The 11,718-nt window shown below is 39.8% G+C and overlaps 1 protein-coding gene across 2 annotated transcripts in view; it reads left to right on the top strand.

The window, feature by feature from the left end:
- Nucleotides 1–205: 205 nt before the first annotated feature.
- LOC139978966 (uncharacterized) overlaps nucleotides 206–11,718 on the top strand; it is a 35,095-nt gene continuing 23,582 nt past the window's right edge. Inside the window, exon 1 of one of the 2 annotated variants that reach the window (XM_071989574.1) lies at nucleotides 206–549. The gene's annotated coding sequence lies outside the window, so the exon portion shown is untranslated. Of the gene's footprint in view, nucleotides 550–620; nucleotides 2,395–11,718 lie in introns of those variants that run through there. The other variant, XM_071989573.1, reaches the window with a different exon arrangement.

Raw genomic sequence — 11,718 nt, 5'->3', positions numbered from 1 at the left:
TTTATATAAACGGCCTTCAATATTATCTTCTGTGTAGTTGTTCTTGTAAAGCGCCACTGTATATAGTGTCTAAGTGAGCGCTATACTAGAAATGCCATTATAATTATTATTTCTATGTTCCACGGCAACTCACTACCTACCTATACACACACCTTGTCACATGACGTTGATCTTCATATAGAATATACCATTGATGTGCGTGCACTACCGCAAACGTAATCGTGTAGTTTATGTATCTCTTTGCATAGCATGGATTCTATAGCAACGCCGGTAAATATTTGAATTATTATTTTCGTCTTCGATTCTTGTATGAACGCAAACCTCGCTTTATCTCATCATATCAGCTCCGAGGCAACGTGTGTAAAACTGACCACCAGTGTGTGTGTAATCTTCGCTGACTCGACTTATCCATTACAAACCCTGTAGCCTATCGACGTGGTACATGGCTTCATTGAACAACTACCATCGGGATAATCAATTATTTGATTGAAGAGGAACGATCATTAAAGGCATTTTGTTTTGTCTGAATGGAAAATGTTAAGATATACGGTAAGTGTAATAAAAAAGATATCATTTACAAATAGATATTAAATATTTATCATCATACAATAAATTATTAGGATGTTAACGACGGTTTTTAATCAATTCAGTTATTACCAAGTAACAAGAACTTGCTAATAGTAGCATGGTGGGCTCATAATTGACGCATTTAAGGATTGGATTGACGATGTCGGTCAACATAAAATCAAAATCACTCAACTGCCTGCACTTTTCATATGTTTAGTCCCTGAGAAATGTAATGATATCAAACTATTTATTGTTCTGTGTCTACGCAACGTACAATTGAGAAGAATTTGACCACAAAATGTCTGCTGTGTCAAGTTCTTTCATACCCCTAAATTGACACATTCGTCGATAAGCTAACTGTAGTGTAGGCCTAAGTATACATCCATTGACTTTGGATGCTGTTTGCTATGCTCTGAACCTCTAAGCTTAAGACAGGTCAGGTCCCATAGAGTTGTGGTATCATATTGAAGTAATTTTGGTTATTTTTAGGGAGTAAGATTTCCAAATGTCCAAAAAGTGTGTAAAACTAGGGGGAGGGTGTTAAAAGCTTAAAAAAATACCACAATTTGGTCAGCAAATAGCTGAAATGGATTCAAACTCATGAAATATGTAATTCTGCTTGACTGCAAAAAGTTTAGGTGGCCTTCTGTATTTTGTCAACACAAAAAATGTTTCAGACTGCAGGGATGCTTAGTAAATATTTGCAGTCACCTGGGCTTCATTAAGATTGCTCACTAGTGCAGATAAGGTCGAACCGACTTATATGTTATACAATTGTTAAAACGTTACCTTACACTCAACACATTGTAATGAGGTAACGGAAGCTGAAGAAAGAATGTTGACTAATCATTTGTGTTCTCTGACCAGTGACTCTCACCTCATCGAAAGGCAATAAGGTTATCTTTATATCACGGGGACGAGTTGGACCTAATTGTTACGAGGGCCCATTGTAGCCTAACGCTAGTTACTGCTAGTGAGGAACCTAATGTTATTATATAGAAAGTCTTTAAAATTGCCTACGTGATAAATCAGTATTTGAGAAATTAGGTCGGGTTACCGTGTCAGAATGTTATAATACACGATTGTTCTGGTACATTCCTTATGATGACACGCTGGTCTCGGGTTAACGTCGGTTTACGTGGAATCGCGTGTAAGCTGTGCACGGCATCTTCGTGTATTCTCTGGAACGCTCGCGAGATATGCAAAGGACTTCCAAGAATAGAGAAACTGGGTCAAGTGTATCGAGAAAGATCTAGATGATTCTTGACATGGCGAATCGTATAAAAACCCGCCCAGATCGGAAAGTTTCTCAGTTTCTGAACGAATACAAGCGACGACAAATATTAAACCATTCTACTATATATCGTCAGTGCTCAACTACCAGTAGTTTCTGAGGGATTGAGATATCGATACCAAGATTGATTCTACACTTCCATTCAGAAGTTTGAAGAGGACTTTGCTGTGAAAGTACAGTTTTCCAGTGTTTATTTCGGAGGTGAAGAATTTCTGTCTCCGTTGAGGAAGTTCGTTACGCCAGGAGTTGGTGGCTATAAAGCTGATTTTGGACTGACTCTGGTAATATTTAGTCGGCGAGAAGTTCGACTTGTGTTTCACTCTATTGTGGCTGGAAGTCCGTCTTCTATTTTGGAGCATCGCCGGAAAGAAGGTGACTGCTGTTTCTGGGATCGCGAGAAACTTCGTCGAGGACCAGTGAATTTCGCGGTACAACGGACCGAGAATCGTCGTCATCGAGGTCGTGGCCGCTGAGGGATATCGCCGTTGGAAGAGACCAGCGTGTTTTAAAGTGTATCCTATCTTGTTAAGTTTGTGAGTAATTTTCTATATATTTGTAATTACCACTTGTTGTTGTTGGTTCGAAATCCATTGTTCAATATAGTTTACGTTCTCATTTAAAATCTCTAGACTCGTCAATTTGTCTGTGTTCCTTACGGAAACGAACCCAGGCTTGTGTCTCGTTAAAAATTAGTTATCGAGACCTCTCGCATTCCAACGTAACAAAATACATTCATTTATACAGCTAAACCATTTCTATATGACTGACCTGAACTATACAGTCAGTTATAGTCTGTATATACCCGTACCGGTCACTCTGCTTGAACGCATAAATCAAACCATTTACAACTGATTAATTGTATCATAACTTTTCACAAATGCCAATCATAGACAAACATAGGCCTATTTTTGGGGGTTGACTGAAATCAAGTTCCTATATTTTGTCAGCTCAGACTATTATGGTAATGTCATTATGTACAATATGCTCGAACTCATATAAAAAACTTATGTAATATTCCTTATGCATTTATGCACCTTGTACAATTATAACAGAATTACATTTAGAAAGCAGAAGTCTTGGTTTCTTGCTCGATCAAAGCAAATTCGAATGCACATTTCTTTCGAATTTACAATTTGAAGAAAGCGACCGGTTGGGGTGGGGGGGGTGGGGGTGTATGTATACAGAACAGCAAAGATCTTCGAGTAATAGGGAACATCTTGTGGTTTGTCAGTACGCTACTATCAACATCGTTATCGCGAAATCGCTTTTTTTTTAAATAAATTGTTCAAGTATTTATTAAATACGCTGAAAATATGGGGGGGGGGTGTGAATTTCTTTGATTATTGATTAAAAATGGTACCGTATTTCAATCATTTCACCGAGCTCCATAAAGTTACCGGCCAATCCATCGAGCGCCATTCGTGCATTTCACTACCATAAAACCACTAGTACTGTCGCGCCCTGGCAGAGAACTGACCAAGCTACTCATGTATAGTGTATTATCCGGGGTCTAAAGTCCACTCTGTGTAATGTTATTGAATATGCATTCATATGTACGTGTGCAAACGATGCACTACGTTATATAATCTGCACCTGTATGCTAATGAGCTGTGTATTTGCATATTGATATATAAGTTAAAGCATGCCGTCTGCTCGTCCTTGTTGACCCTGTCTCTCCATCTGTCAACAAGTAACCTTGGACATGTCGTCCATAGGCGTAGGAGCCTAATTTGATTTGGGGGGGCTGTAACGACTTGCCCGAAAAATATAGCAAAAATTTTTCGCGCGCGTTCAACATTTCAATGTGCATATCATATAGGCATTCATCGGTTATTACATCACATGCCTTTACCCGATGAATGCTTATATGATAAGCTCACTAAGATGTTGAATGCGCGCGAAGCGCGCGAAAATTTTGGTTTTATTTTCCGTGTTATCACCCTTTCATATTGGTTATAATTATTGGGGAAGTCGTTACGATAATAATAATAATATCAGTTTAACCATTGAAAAACCATTGCAAATTAACCATTGCAAATTATTCTTCTTTCAGTAGGTGCCCGAAAAATTATCACCATATTGCCCGAATTTTCACTAAAAAAAATGAAAAACACATTGCAAATTATTTTTCTTTCAGTAGGTGCCCGAAAAAATATCACCATATTGCCCCAATTTTCACCAAAAATTTTGGTTGGGGGGCTGCAGCCCCCCAGCCCCCCCCCCCCCCCCGCCTCCTACGCATATGATGTCGTCCTATATATCTGTCCTGTACAGCATGATGTAACGTAATAAATTATAACATGTTATTTGTTAATACTCTACGTCGACTGTGTTCTACTTGATTGTTTGAAAGAACTCGTATACCTAAACAAGGAAACATGACATGGTGGCAGCGAATGGAAAGCAGTCCATAGAAATAGACAGTCGCTAAGACAGGCGCTGCTGGGAAGACAGGGTGCAAGCCACGAGGCGAACGTGTAACAAAAAACGCCATTTCAGTTATATTCAGTTCGACCGGACTTATATTTATTTCATCAGTGGAAGCTTGCCATATACTAAGTTAAACAACAGTACTGGCATACCATCAGAATCTAGAAGTCATGCTATTTATTCCAATTAGTACTTGCATTGTGCTGAGTGAGTGTATAACATCAGCCTAAAGAACAATCAACATTCCAGACCATTGCCTATGGTTTATATGCGAAGCAGGAGCACGTCCACGCATTATTACTAAATAAGATGTACGAACAGGCAACGATGTACCGTCTGTGAGGAGAGCGCAGCATATTCCTTTAGCGGAATTGGCTACTACAGTTCTGGGCTCGTCATTGGAAGGTCTTCCAGTTTCCAACCGGTGTGAAGTTAGATACTTATTCCCCGTTCCTCGTTCGATATTCGCGAATGAGTAACTGAGCTGCCTATTCGGTTACGTATTCGACAATTGTATCGACGTAACACCTGTGGCAAGACAAAAGCTTTCTTACAAGATGTTCAACATTTGGTCGTGGAAAGAGGTTATCTATGGCCCATGGGTCATATGAACTCCAATGACTATGTAGAAGGGTACCATAATGCATCTTGCCCGGTCCAAATAGTTCTTGACCAACTAAAATGACCAGTACTTTATCAGTTCTTAAATTAATGTAAAAAAATTACTTTAGGCCCTAATCAAGACTAGCACGCCTTGGACCACCTTTCCAATGGGTCATATGAATTCTTAACACATTGTAGAAGGATACCATAATGCGTCTTGCCCGGTCAAAAGAGTGCTTGGACAATTAAAATGACCATTAAATAAACATTTTTTTTAAATAAATGTAACGGGAACTGAAATAAAAACATTTGGGCCCTAATCAAGACCAGCACGCCTTGGACCGCCCAACCAATGGGTCATAGGAAATCTAAGGACCTTGTAGAAGGGTACCATAATGCGTCTTGCCCGGTCCAAAGAGTGCTTGACCAATTTAAATGACCACTAATTCATTACTTTTTTAATGAGTGTAACAGGACCACAAAAAAGCTTTGGGCCCTAATCCATGCAGCACGCTTTGGATCACCAAACTGATGGTTAACATGAACTCTAAGGACATTGCATAAGAGTACCATAATGCGTCTTGCCCGGTCCAAAGAGTGCTTGACCAATTTAAATGACCACTAAATCCTTACTTTTTTAATGAACGTAACGGGACCACGAAAAAGCTTTGGGCCCTAATCCATGCAGTACGCTTTGGACCACCTAACCAATCGGTAACATGTACTCTAAGGACATTGTAGAAGAGTACCATAATGCGTCTTGCCCGGTCCAAAGAGTGCTTGACCAATTTAAATGACCACTAAATCATTACTTCTTCAATGAGTGTTAAGGGACCACGAAAAAGCTTTGGGCCCTAATCCATGCAGCACGCTTTGGACCACCTAACCAATGGGTAAAATTAACTCTAAGGACATTGTAGAAGAGTACCATAATGCGTCTTGCCCGGTCCAAAGCGTGCTTGACCAATTTAAATGACCACTAAATCATTACTTCTTTAATGAGTGTAACGGGACAACGAAAAGCTTTGGGCCCTAATCCACGCAGCGCACCTTGGACCACCTATCCAATGGGTAAAATTAACTCTAAGGACATTGTAGAAGAGTACCATAATGCGTCTTGCCCGGTCCAAAGAGTGCTTGACCAATTTAAATGACCACTAAATCATTACTACATCATCAAGTGTAACAGGACCACGAAAAAACTTTGGGCCCTAATCAAAGCAGCACGCCTTGGATCACCAAACCGATGGTCAACATGAACTCTAAGGACATTGTAGAAAAGTACCATAATGCGTCTTGCCCGGTCCAAAGAGTGCTTGACCAATTAAACTGACCATTAAATCATCACTTCTTAAATTAATGTAACAGGATCACGAATAAAAAGCATTTGGGCCCTAATCAAGACCAGAACGCCTTGGACCACCTAACCGATGGGTCATATGATTTTTTAAGACAGTGTAGAAGAGTACCATAATGCGTCTTGCCCGGTCCAAAGAGTGCTTGACCAATTTAAATGACCACTACATCATCACTTCTTAAATGAGTGTCCATCTCATATGTTATGTATCGTGCGTTTAGTGTCCACCGGTAGCATTACAAATTGCACTTTGGAACCTCAAGGAATGAAAAAGAGAGAACTCTAATTAATGGCAGCATGTCTATATACATGGCCAAATTGTGTCGGAAAGTTTTTACAATTTAAGAAAGCCTCTAAATGACTTCCGAATTCATCGCTATGTTAGCATATAAGACTCTAACTTGCTCAAATGACTTACGAAATTTCAGCCTAATCAAAAGGGAAAAATTGCAATGTGGCAGCTATTTGAACACGATGGCATAAAGTGACAGCATCTTTCTAGGGCTGTAGCAAGGCCGTAGCAAGGCTGTAGCTGGCTTGTAGCAGGCATGCACTGTCATGATAGCCCAATGAAGCTTATGAAGCTTACAGCCGGACAAACAATGAAATAAACCATCCCCTATATAGGCCTACAAAGTACCATGCATTAATGGTACATGCAGTAACGTTCAAACATTGAACAATATCACTTTAACTCCCCTAACGTGGGTCAGAGACATTCGTAGAAGGAAACAGCGACGTAGCCAGGAATTTGAAAGGGGGGGGGGAGCACTTTTTGCGATTGATATGGATTTTCAAAGTTGTAGGCACGACTATCTGAGCGGAGCGCCACCATCGGTTGGCGCGGAGCGTACAAGAAAATTTTTGGTTTTACAAACCCCCCAGATGGCCGGAAACGGCCCTTCCCTAGTGTTCATTCTGGTTCCCTGGCCTCTTGCTAACTTGAGACACCTCATTCAATATCACTTTTAAACCCAAAAAACAAACGAGTTAAAATAGTACGTAATTCAATAATACATAATGTATTAAAATTAGCAAGTTACACAAGGGCGGCGGAAGCACTTTTAATCTGGGGGGGGGGGGGCACCGACGTTAAAGGGCACTTTGCAGAAATTCGATTGGACTGATGCAGCCTGATATTTAGTACCCTTTATAAATCTTATTGTATTATCTTATTTACGTATACACATCACTCCATCAACGCCCCCCCCCCCCCCCCGTCTTAGTAGTCTTACTTTTCAACTTCTGATACTTGTAGATACAAAGATAGGCCAGAAATGTCTTTGATACAACCATAGCCAGTATTTGTCTTTGATACAACTGTAGCTAGTAAATGTTTATCGAAAAGGCTGTTTTGGAACTTGGAACGCCGATCGTGACAACAACAGGCAACAAAGTGCTGCAGCTCTATACATATAAAGTCTGTTAATCAACGATAGGCTTATTTGTCTGTGGAATGTTCTCAACTGAAATTTTATCTGCGTAAACGGGTTCTTAAGTAGATGTTAAAAAAGTGACAAGATCGTATCCTAGTCTTTTTCGGCGGGTAGAGTATTGAATGAAACGGCACGCGATATGAATGACAGCCTAGATGACAAGAATAGGTCACCTAATTTAGCCATAATCTTGCTACGTTCATTTCAATAGTTTTTCCTGTCTAGACTCTTAAACTCGTCCAGCAAGCTTATGGATCTGAATTATGGGTGTTTTAATAAAAAAGATAACTTGCCAAAAAAGTGTAGGCCCGGGCCTACAGTGCTACATACTGGCTACGCCCCTGATAGCTCTAAATTAGGATTAAATCTCTTACTGAAATATCGGTGACCTAATAAGGTGATCAAGAGTACAAGTTTTATGTAGAAAAAGCAGTGGCGTAGGAAGGTACTTTTGAGTGGGGGGGGCTGATGACTGATGGCCGGCCTGGGGGAGGGGTCTAAGGGGAGTGTCCCCCTCCCCTTTGGATTTTTTTTTGCATTCCCAGGTGGCCTCAGATGCAATTTGGTGCAATATAGTACACTTCAACACCCAATCCATTTTGTAAATAATTTTGCATTTTCACCTGGCCTTATAGATGCAATTTGGTGCTCCAAATGAGATTTTTTTCTCATTTGGAAATGAAAAAGGGGTTTTCTGACTCGCGGAGCGGGGGGGGGGCGGAATGATACTTCCGCCCCCATATTTTTCACTGGGGGGGCTGGAGCCCCCCGGTTCCTACACCCTTGAGAAAAAGGGCACATTTTTAACCTGAGGAAAAGTAGGGGGGCACTTGCCCCCTGTGCCCCCCGGTTCCGCCGCCCTTGAAGGTACATGTACAGAGTAGTCTTACTTTTCAACTTCTGATACTTGTAGATACAAAGATAGTCCAGAAATGTCTTTGATACAACTGTAGCTAGTAAATGTTTAAGTTAGCCTAATAAGAGAAGGCGAGAGCTATCCGACGATTGCCTTCTGATACAAATTTTTCAAGTGTTTTCTCAACTGAAATATTATCTGCGTAAACGGGTTCACATGTTAAAAAACTGACAAGATCGGATCCTATAGTCTTTTTCGGCTGGTAGAGTGTTGAATGAAACTATCGTGCTACATACTGGTTACGCCCTGATCATATGATATCAGTATCAGCAGATTTTGTTTCCTGTTTAAATTCTTTTACATGTTCTTTTACATAATATATCAGAAAAACAAACATAGTGCTCTTTTACAAGTTTTCCAGTAGGATGATTCTTGTTTACTGTCAATGTCTGGACTTTAATACATTTGACGAACTTAACTGATGGACAATATAAACTTTCATATTTTGTAATACAGCCAGATATGCAGTGGCAAGGGCGTAGGAACCGGGGGGCTGGGGGGCGCCAGCCCCCCCAGTGAAAAATGTGGAGGGGCGGAAGTATCATTCCGCCCCCCGCTTCGCAAGTCAGAAAACCCCTTTTTCATTTCCAAATGAGATAAAAAATCTCATTTGGAGAACCAAATTGCATCTAAGGCCAGGTGAAAATACAAAATTAAGTTTACAAAATGGAGTGGGTGTTGAAGTGTGCTATATTGCACCAAATTGCATCTGAGGCCACCTGGAAATGCAAAAAATTCCTTAGACCCCTCCCCCGGGCCGGCCATCAGTCTTCAGCCCCCCCCCCCCCACTCAAAAGTACCTTCCTACGCCACTGTGCAGTGGCCTAAAACAAATATCGTTATCGCAGTGTATTAGCAGTGTAATAATTATTTATAGGAAGTGCGTATCACGTACGATTGCTAGCTTAGCTTCATAACATGCTGTTCGTGCAACAACTTAGGACGACTCATTGAACGAACGTTGTCGACGTTGTTGTGCATACAGTTCGTGACATTCCATAGAGTGCGGTTAGGTAGGCAGTATGTATTTTATAACGCAGTGGCCAACTGTAGGCTTGTAATTGGCTATAAGCTAAATTTAGCTAATTGCATCTGCCAAACTAAGTAAGTAGTTGAATCAGTAGGCGTGAATGTTACTACGATTACAATCGAGTTAACGGAGCTGACGAGTATTCAAGATCAAAAGAGCACTGACAAAATACCATGCTAAAAAAACGACAGTTTAAAAAAAAAAATCGACACTGAAAGGGGGGGGGAGCGGTCTCTCCCCCTGCTCCCCCCCCCTGGCTACGTCCCTGGAAGGAAAGATATTCCGATATTTCATTCATTTGGGAATACAAATGGGAAAAAGCAGTTAAACTGTCAACATGCTGCAGATTATTTCAGTTATCTATCAATTTTAATGGTTCGACACAAGGGCGCAATCACGCTATGATTAATATGAAATCTCAGCCTTTTAAAGGTAATTCCATGGACGTTAAATGACGGTAGGAAGTCAGCTCGTACATCGGTATCAATTAGTGCGAGCCTAATGTTCAAGCGCTCTTTTACGAGAGAAATCTTCTAGGAAACATCCTGAATGAATCATTCAATTACAATCAGAACGCATGGTCCTTTGTTCCGCTCCTTCAAATTTATCTTATGAAGTATTGAGTAATAGTGTATGGAACATCTTTGCACATAGATTGGTAAAAGTGTATCAATTCTACCAGATTAAAGTAATTTGGCATGAAAATTTCTCTTCTGCAAGTACATTTCAATCCAATCAGAGAATAAATGGGGAGGGGGGGGGTGGATATTAAGCATGTAACAATTCTCTTGACTTCTATACTTCCATTATTGACTCAGCATATAGCCTAATTTATATTTACCGAAGAATTAATACATTAAATACAATTGTAAGTGATTAGAAAGTGCAATTTTGACTTAAATTAACAAACGCGAAATTTACCTTAAATCTAGCACTTTTGCTAATGGATTGAATGTGTTTTGTGTAAAATTTGTATAGCTAGATTCAGGGACGTAGCTAAGGCCTGATGATTGGGGGTTTAGTGGCTGAAATTCCAACTGGATGGGTTTTGGAACCAGAAAATTCCGACTGCTGCCTTGTACCCCCCCCCCCCCCCCACTATACTCGTCAACGATACGGTCAGTGTCAGTCGAACACCGTATCTTTCGCGACTGCACTTTTGTTCCAAACTTTTCTCGGTACATTTGTACCACTGGCCCTCACTTCACAAACTTATTAATCACTCTGGTTAAGAGAGTAAGCAACTGAGTACAAGTTATCTGCTTGATAAGCTACATAGACTACTGACTAAAAAAGCTATGTTAATGTTACAAAGGGGAAACTTTTTTTCAACAAACTATATTCGACGACATAGTGAATTACCCCAAAATACAGTGCTTTTTCCTAGCGCGCTTAATATTATTTTCTTGGGGGTGGGGGTGGGGCTATTTATCACTCACATGAATAAAAAAAAATGTTCACTTCATTCCAACTGAGCATTTGGAATGATGTGAACAATTAAACATTTTGCAGAAAAATGTTGAGTTGACGATATACGATAAGTTGTCAATTAAACATTTTGCAGAAATTTTTCCAATTGCTCAATTGGAATGAAGTGAACAATTGAACATTTTGCCAAAAATGTCCAATTGACGAGATAAGATAAGTTGTCAATTAAACATTTCTCAGAACATTTTTCAATTGCTCATATGGAATGAAGTGAACAATTGAACATTTTGCAGCAAAAAATGACTAATTGACGAGATATGATTAGTTTTCAATGAAACATTTTTCACAAAATTGTTCAATTACTCATTAAAAGCAAGTAAGCAAAGCAACATTTTTCTGTTTTTTGATAACATTTTATCTTGTTATCTAAACAATTTACAGAAAAATTTCACCTTATGGGGCAAAGTTTTTCTTATGTTGATGGCATTTTTAAGCTTCCGTAGATTAGCATTGAGCGTTTTAATTGTAAATGTTGTACAGAAGTTCTATTAGGCATTTTTTTAGAGTATTCAAAATCATACGAAGTTTTGTATAGAGGAGTATAAAGATCGCGAGATACAATTTCTCATTGTGACAAGGAATCACATCAAGGTTACA

The sequence above is a fragment of the Apostichopus japonicus genome, chromosome 13 (genome assembly GCF_037975245.1).
Source record: "Apostichopus japonicus isolate 1M-3 chromosome 13, ASM3797524v1, whole genome shotgun sequence".
NCBI classification, from domain to species: domain Eukaryota; kingdom Metazoa; phylum Echinodermata; class Holothuroidea; order Aspidochirotida; family Stichopodidae; genus Apostichopus; species Apostichopus japonicus.
This window is presented reverse-complemented; position numbering and strand designations above follow the sequence as displayed.